Source organism: Hipposideros armiger, unplaced genomic scaffold, assembly GCF_001890085.2.
Source record: "Hipposideros armiger isolate ML-2016 unplaced genomic scaffold, ASM189008v1 scaffold_227, whole genome shotgun sequence".
NCBI classification, from domain to species: Eukaryota; Metazoa; Chordata; class Mammalia; order Chiroptera; family Hipposideridae; genus Hipposideros; species Hipposideros armiger.
In genome coordinates, this window is record NW_017731577.1 from 2,221,318 (window position 1) to 2,229,789 (window position 8,472).

General features: G+C 38.2%; 1 pseudogene; it reads left to right on the forward strand.

The window, feature by feature from the left end:
• The first annotated feature begins 474 nt into the window (after positions 1–474).
• LOC109389258 (elongation factor 1-beta pseudogene) lies at positions 475–1,156 on the forward strand (annotated as a pseudogene).
• The last annotated feature ends 7,316 nt before the right edge of the window (positions 1,157–8,472 follow it).

An 8,472-nucleotide genomic window follows, 5' to 3' on the forward strand; every position in this document is an offset into this window, starting at 1 on the left:
TTAAAGGTAGACCATATGAAACTCAGTATTTATACATTGCAATGCAGATTTTGTGGTTATTAAAAAAAAGTCCCATGGTTCTTTGAATTTAACAGATTATTCTCCACTTACCCATCAAAATAATGTTTAAATTAACTCTTTGTTATTCAAAGGTAGTTTATCCCATTTACCTAGACTCTTCTTGGCTTCTCTTCCTCTTAATTAGTCCTGATGATAACTATGAGCTTCTTATTAAAGAGCAGAAGAGCCATGGAAATAGGAATGAAATTCAAACCAAACAATTTAGATACAAACCGGCAGTTCATTTGAAAAGTTTGGTAGAGAAAACAATCACCACTACAAAATAAAACATTGATCGAAAGTTCTTTTAGGCTTTCTCCCCCCCCCCATCCCCACCTCCTCCTAGCACCGGGTGCCGACTCCCTGAGCTCCTGTTTCCTACGCTGCCACCTAGCTCCCAGATCAGCCAACGCCATGGGTTTTGGAGACCTGAAAAGCCCCGCCAGCCTCCAGGTGCTCAACGACTACCTGGCAGACAAGAGCTATATGGAGAGGTATGTGCATCACAAGCAGATGTGGCGATATTTGAAGCAGTCTCCAGCCCACCACCTGCCGACTTATATCATGCCCTCCATTGGTATAACCACATCAAGTCTTACGAAAAGGAAAAGGCCAGCCTGCCTGGAGTGAAGAAAGCTTTGGACAAGCATGGCCCTGCTAATATGGATGACACCACAGGCAGTGGAGCTCCAGATAGTGAAGACGATGATGACATTAATCTCTTTGGATCTGAGGAGGAGGAGGAAAGGGAAGAAGCAAAGCAGCTAAGAGAAGAGCACCTTGCACAGTATGAGTTGAAGAAAGCCAAAAAAAACCTGTACTTGTTGCCAAGTCTCCCATCTTTTTAGATGCGAAACCTTGGGATGACGAGAGAGATGTGGCAAAATTAGAGGAGTGAATCAGGAGCATTCAAGCAGATGGCTTGGTCTGGGGCTCTTCTAAGAAACTAGTTGTGGTGGGGTATGGAATTTAAAACCTTCTAAAACAGTGGGTAGTAGAAGACGATAAAGTTGCAACAAATGCGCTGGAAGGGCAGATCACTGCTTTAGAGGACAATGTGCAGTCCATGGGCGTGGCTGCTTTCAACAAGATCTAAAATCCATCATGGATCAGTACCCTTAAATAAAAGCTTGAAAGACAAAAAGTTCTTTTTAGAAATTCCCAGATGTTCAGTACCTGCAGTGTCTCTCTGTGCCTCCGTACTCTACCCCATCATGAATTAAAGACCATTTCATATTTGTTCTTACTAACCACCCTGAGGAGTAACATTGGGGGAACTTCCATTATTATGTATATCTCAAAATGTTGGAAGTCAGTAATAAAATCTAAAGAATATGTTCCATCTTGTTTTAGCTGCAAAAGTACAATCATAATATAATAAAATTATTCTATAGGAGAAGGGTGAAGTGTTTTCCTTCTATAGCTTTCTGTGAACCACATCAGCTGTGTTCCTAAACCAGGGATTGCTAGAATTTTCCCCACAAAAGATGTCCATGTCTTAATCATAGAAACCTGTGAATAACATACTTTACATGGCAAAGAGGTGTTATTAGGTTAAGCATCTTGAGATGAGATTATCCTGATTATTTGGGTGGGCCTAAGGTGGTCCCAAGGATCCTTATAGGGGGAGGCCTGAGGTTCCGTCAGAAGAGGAGATGTGATGACTGGAGTGAGGAGCCAAGGAATATAGATGACCTACAGAAGTTGGAAAAGACAAACAACAAATTCTCCTAGAGCCTGCAGAAAGAAGACGGCCCCTGCTTTAAGCTCTATAGAACCCATTTTGGACCTCCCAAACTATAAGGTAATACATTTGTGTTGTTTTAAGTCCCTAAGTTTGTAGTAATTTGTTACAGCAGAAATAGGAAACCAATACAATGTTCTATATGAATTTTATGTTTTTTAACAAAATATCATTAATTTTTAAAAGTATATCCCAACTGGCTTTAATTGTCATTTGTCTTCTTATTGCCAAGGGAGAGTTTCTAGTACCTCACAACAAGCTATTTAAAAAGTCCTTAAAATGCCCAGCTCTCTCAACCCACCCCTGAAACTATGGTATGTACTAGGTCCTAAGATATAAGCCTCTGGAGCCTATTCCCCTTATGGCATACTTAGCTTATTCGTAATAGTATTACATGAAAGGGTACCAAGAGAAACAGAAGCCTTGGCTAGAATATAAAGGAGATCACCAAGAGCCTTGTATGGTATGCCTAGTTCCTCTCTGCCACACCCCACCCTATCACCACTACCCCCAGTCCCCTTTAGTGTTGGTAGATACTTTAACAGCATTTTTCAGTCACAGTAACTATCATGTTTCCGTTCTGTGTTGTTGGGCTGGGGAGGGAGGATAGTTTTTATAAGTCCAAGTGTCTTTTCTTTGCAGTTAGATACCTTTCACAAATCTATGTTGCCTGCTTTTTTATACTTCTAATACAAATTATTATCCCATAAACCAATTCTACATGCAAATTTCATGTTTTTACAGAAGGTAAAATTTTGTCCTTAAGGAGATGACAATAGAGGACCCAAGAAGAGGCAGATGGTAAGGTAGAGGTAAGCATAGGTTCCAACCCGGAACTAACCCTAGGATGTCTGAGAAAATACACTGGAAAAAGTAATAACTGAGCTCTATAAAGATTGAAAAGTACTGATAAATCTAAATTTAGTAAATTGTAGTTGGAACAATTCTTGAATTCTTGCTGCCACCAATAATAACACATCTAACACTGGCTAAGGATTTCATAGTTTACAAAGCACTGTTTCATCTATCACCCTCTCAAATGCCTTTTAAGATAAGCAGAACCATATCTCTTATTGTTATCCATATTGAACACTTATGAAGAGAGCAGATAAGTTAAATGAGCTGATCAAGGAAACACAATTGTAGCTAAGAAAAGATCTTTCATCACCAAATTCCCTATCACACTACTTCCTAAGAAAAACATAGTTTAAATGAATCATTAGAGACTACATCATGACTTAAGAACAAATATATCATATCTCTAGAAAAATAATTACTGAAAAAAATGATATTCAGCTACTCACCAATAAACAGCATAGCCATCTGACAAAACAACCTAAATGTAAGCATTAGAAAACTAGATCCAATAATATTATATTTTATAACTAATACCAAATTGCAGCAGTTTTCCCAGTGAAATTTAAAACAAAGATAACCAAAAAAATGAAAGCTAAATTATTTTCAACAATTATTTCAAGTCACATCCTATTACTCCAATGCCAACTCCAATCTTCACTAATTGCCAATTCCAAGTAAAAAAGTAGACTTTTTGCAAAATCATGAGACTTTTTACCTTAAAAAAACACAAAATCATAATCCCCAAAACTATGTCATAAGTTACTCACGACAATATTTTAATACGTTTATGTGGAACTATTTCAATATCAGTTTCAGCTGCAAACAAAAACTATTCCCAAATTCCAAAATGAGAGACAAGACCAGCACACAAAAAAAGATGGTCAAGACCTGCTTTGCTACTCTTAGTCATATCAAGGTAATGTTAAGAAAAATTTTCTAAAACTGGGAATTACAGCAAAAAGATGACTGTGTGCCCTTTCGAAGTCATAAGAAGGCATGGCCTAACAAGCCCACCTATGCATTATCTGATACTTCACAGTAGAAGTCAGCAAACTTTTTCTATAAAGAACCATAGTATGTCAACTATAATTATATATATATACATATAGTCTCGGGACATGGAGTAGAGAGCGGGAACGGATTCAATGGAATTGTAATAGATAAGCATGATATCAGGGGTGGGAGGGCAATAGATGGGGGGAGGGGGGTTGTTACCTGGTGAGGGTGAAAAAGGGTAACGATTGTATTGTTCTGTACACCTGAAACTAACAATAAAAAAATAAATTTAAAAAAATAATAATAAATTAAAAAAAGAACCATATAGTAAATATTTGGAGCTTTGTGAGCCATATATGGTCTCTATATCAACCTCTACACTCTGCCATTGCATAGGTAAGACACAACGAATGGGGTGGGTGTGGCTATGTTTCAATAAAACTTTATGTATACAAGTCAGTCCAGCATCATTGGGCCTGCAAGCTATAGATTGCCTCCCACTGCTCTAGACAAAGGTAATTTTCTTGTTTACTATAGCTTAGGGCCCAGAATGCATGAAAATAAATATTAACTTGTAGAAGACTGATAAGCTACAAATTAGTTTTGTCCAGAAGAAATGCATATGATTTCTGCCTGGTAAAAGAAATAACCCCAAAGGGCTGTGTTTCACTGCTCTGTAGGACATTAGCCAGTTTTGTATCTAGCTTTTGTATCTTATTTCTGTATTCTTTGTCTCACCAACTATACTATACTTACACATACTTCAGTATCTCTTATCCTCAACGGACCCACCTCTCATCTTCACCACTAATTTATGAGCACAGTAGTCCCCCCTTATCTATGGGTTTGCTTTCTGCTATTTCAGTCACCCACAGTCAACTGTGGTCCAAAAATATTAAATGGAAAATGCAATTCATAAGTTTTCAATTGCTCATCATCTTGAAGAACATGATAAAATTTTGCTCTGTTTTGCTCTGTCTTGCTCTGTTGCACCAGGAAATGAGTCATCCCTTTGTCCAGCAGATCTATGCTGTATACACTCCACGCCCATTAGTCACTGAGAAACTGCCTTGGTTATCAGATCAGTTATCAGAGAGACAGAGAGAAACAAACCACATTCACATAACTTTTATTATAGTATATTATTATAATGGCTCTATTTTATTATCAGTTACTGTTGTTAGTCTCTTATTGTGCCTAGTTTATAAAGTAAACTTTATCATAGTATATATGTATAGGAAAAACATAGTATATATAGGGTTCAGTTCTCCTCAGTTTCAGACATCCACTTGGGGGGGGGGTCTTGGAAATTATCCCCCACGGATAAGGGGGGACTGCTGTAACATAAATCTTTGGCATATGCTCACTGCATATTTGTATAAGAATTATGCATGTCACCTTTTGAAAAGTAAGGGTTTCTTTGAAGAAAGCTAACTTGTGAGCCACCCACCTCCTTGGAGGAAGGTGCATGAGCTCCCTACCCGCCTCATGCCTAGGAAATGGGCTTCGTGAGATCCTTGGAGTGCTCGATGTGTCTCTCCTGCAGCAGGAGGGTATCATGGACTCATATTTGACTCATTCCTACACATTGTAAAGGGCGAGTGACTATGTTTGCTGGCTGCTCTGCTGTGGGAGGAAAGAGACTTGGCAGCACTGGGGGTGCCCTACACATCCAAAGTTAGTCAGGGCAAAGAATGCTTGACTATTTTCTACTTTCCAGATGTGGAAGATGTAAGAGGAAGCTAGCCTGAAGATGTCTTAGATTCAGTTGAAGGGCAAGGCTCCACCGTATACCTCAGGGCTAAGGATAGAGTTAACCAGGAACCAGCCAGAGTCAAGTGCTTGGAGGTGGGGTGTCCCCACAAAACTCATAAAATAACACCCTAAGAAAAAGAAGACCAGAGAAGGCTGACACTACCCAACAACAATATCAGTCAAGTACAACCTTTTCTGCTCCCTTTGGCTCCTCATTTTCGTGCTGCAGTTCCAAGAGGGGCCAAAAAACCAGCCTAGTGGAGTTGGGAGGAGGAGTGTAGAGGAGGCATAAAAGCTTCAGGCATGGAAATAAAAAGGAAGCTGGCCATGCTTTTCTAACTGCAAGCAGCCAGCTCTCAGGCACAAGCTGGGAGAGAGGGAAATGCACATTTTGATTATTACACTGAACTGAGCACATAAATTACTAAACTGGGCATACAGTGACCAGAGTCACTTTTATTACCAACGGCAATCAGAAAGAAAGTCTGGCGAGTCTCCCTGAAGAGCAGGTTTGTCAGGCAGTGAGAAAAAGGACTAGGGTGGTTTTCTGATGACATCCTCCTGGCCCAGTGAGGAGGGAAGGTGAAAATAGAGCTTCCCTGTGGGGAAAAACAAGTGCTCAAAGTCTTTCTCATCTGAAGGCACTTTGCTATGCCTGGAAATCAGAAAGAATCTACCCTATATAAATCAACAGGGAAAAGGAACAATCGGGAAACAAGATTAGTTTTGAGTGACTGACTACATTTAGTGTTCGAGATTCCATCTGAGGTTTTTGTCCTTTGCTAAAGAAAATTTTCTCAACCATACTTGAATTTATTTTATCATTCACACAGTTCTTACAAATTCATTTTAGACTTAAACGGGGGATTTTTTAAAATTACATACATAAGCCATTTGAGAGGCCATTTAATAACTTTTAGATTTGCTGGATTTTCTAAAAAGAGATATAGATCGATGATTCTCAGCTAGGGGAGATTTTGCCACTGGGGCGATATTTGGCAATATGTGGAGACATTGTTGGCTGTCACAGCTGGAGTGATAACACTGGCATCTGGTGGATAGATCCCAGGGATGCTGCTAAACATCCTACAGTGGACAGGTCAGCTTTCTACAACAAAGCATTATCTGGCACAAAATGTCAATAGTGCCAAGGTTGAGAAATCCTAATATAAACTGGTCCTCAGAGAGAGGGTACATTTAATTGTTTTAGAGAATAGAAACAAAATACAGCCATCTCCTCCTGTAAGTTGTAGATCATAATACGAGCTAAAGTGAAATTTTAGAGTCTCAAAATTTTTAGCCTAAATCTAATTTTTTTAATTTTTATTTCAGGCTGGGTTTCATTTAAGGTGTATGCAATATTCCCAGTTTTGGTTGTTGTTGTTGTTGCTAAATAAATATGTTACAAACACCCCATTGTTTATCTGGATCTAATCCTTAATTTTCTTTATCTAACCCATTTTTATCCCCTACTGTTCTGAGAATTTATATGCTGCCAACTGCATAAATGCTTCTCACATATTCATCACATGCTTATTTTTCAAGCAACTTCTCAGAGATGTTCTCGTACAGATACTCTCCTTTCCACTGTTTACTGCTTCTCTACATAAATAACAGATTGCCGTAGTGATATCACTGGAACTGGTAGGGGGAAAAAAACACCAATAATAATGTTTTCCTTTTCAGTCAATCTATTAGCAGCACATGTGCCTTTCCCATGAGCCATTTTTGCTACCCATTTCCAGAGCTACCAGCCACTGAAATCATTGCTTTTAAAAATAACTCATTTCCCTTCAGAAATCTGGCTGTCATTTATTAGGTTGGAAAACTAATTTTTGGTTCTGATATATGGATTTAGATTTATCCTTCCAATGTTTATGATAAGAAACAAACTCGTTATAGTCTCTAACATGTCATCACATTCTCAAGTTTCACAGAATTGAAAATGTACAATGGTATTGATATATATTTATATATTAGATAGATGATAGATAGATAGAGCTTACAAAAATCTATCTCTCGGATTTTAATTCCAGAATTTTAAATCTCCTTTATTTTAAAACCTAAATGTATATAAAGAAAAATAATTCCATTTTTTCAGATTTATCTACAATTAATTCAAGGCATAAAATCATGGATATCCGTGAAGACTGTGGAGCATGTTCTCATCAACCTACATCTATTTCTTGAAATCTAAATGTCAGAGTGCTGAGGGGGACCTCTTACTTGAAAAGATTCAAGTTCCCTTCTTAAAAAAAGGCCATATGGTCCAATTCTGCTAAGCATCGTAAATAATTTCCTAAGGCAAGACTGACCTTAAAGCTCAACTAGACAACGTCTAGAGTGAAATTCCTCTTTTTTGAGGCTGGCCGGCAGGCAGTCATGAACACCTTTTTCCTCTACTCACATTTGTAATTACCAACATTTACTCTCTCTGTCTTCCCTCTGGTCCTTCCAACCTTTATTTTATTGACTGAATTATTTTAACATTTGATTGCAGTTATTCAATAGTCATTCAAATTAGTTTCATATTCTGTCTAAGGATTTTTACCCCAAATTTCAAGCATTTGGAGGCTGCTATTGTTCATAGTGGAAAGGGTTTGGTCCTTTAGTAAGAGACCTAAAGCTGCGATGAATAGCAAGAAACAGACACAGATAATGAAACACTTCCACGCACCCAGGATTCATCAACTGCTTCTATTTCTGCTGTTGGCATATGCGTTGCTACTCATCTGCTATAGATTGCAAAGCAAGACGTTGCATTTCTATACTCCAGTTTTTCTTAACATTTAAAGATTTTCAGTCTTGCATAGAAGGAACGCAGTTTAATTAAATCATTTGTATCTAGTCTCATATGTTGTATGTGAAATCTCTCTCGCCCTTCCAACTCCTATTTTCTGCTCAGAGTTACTTATGATTGATTAGTGCTCACTTGCCTTTTTATTTATAGGCATTGGCTTTCCATTTAATATTTCTTAGTGCACTTATTTTTTTTTTAACTGCTGCTGCTCTGATTTTTTGGCATACGCACTAGTGCCTTCTGGACTGTGCTAAGCTTT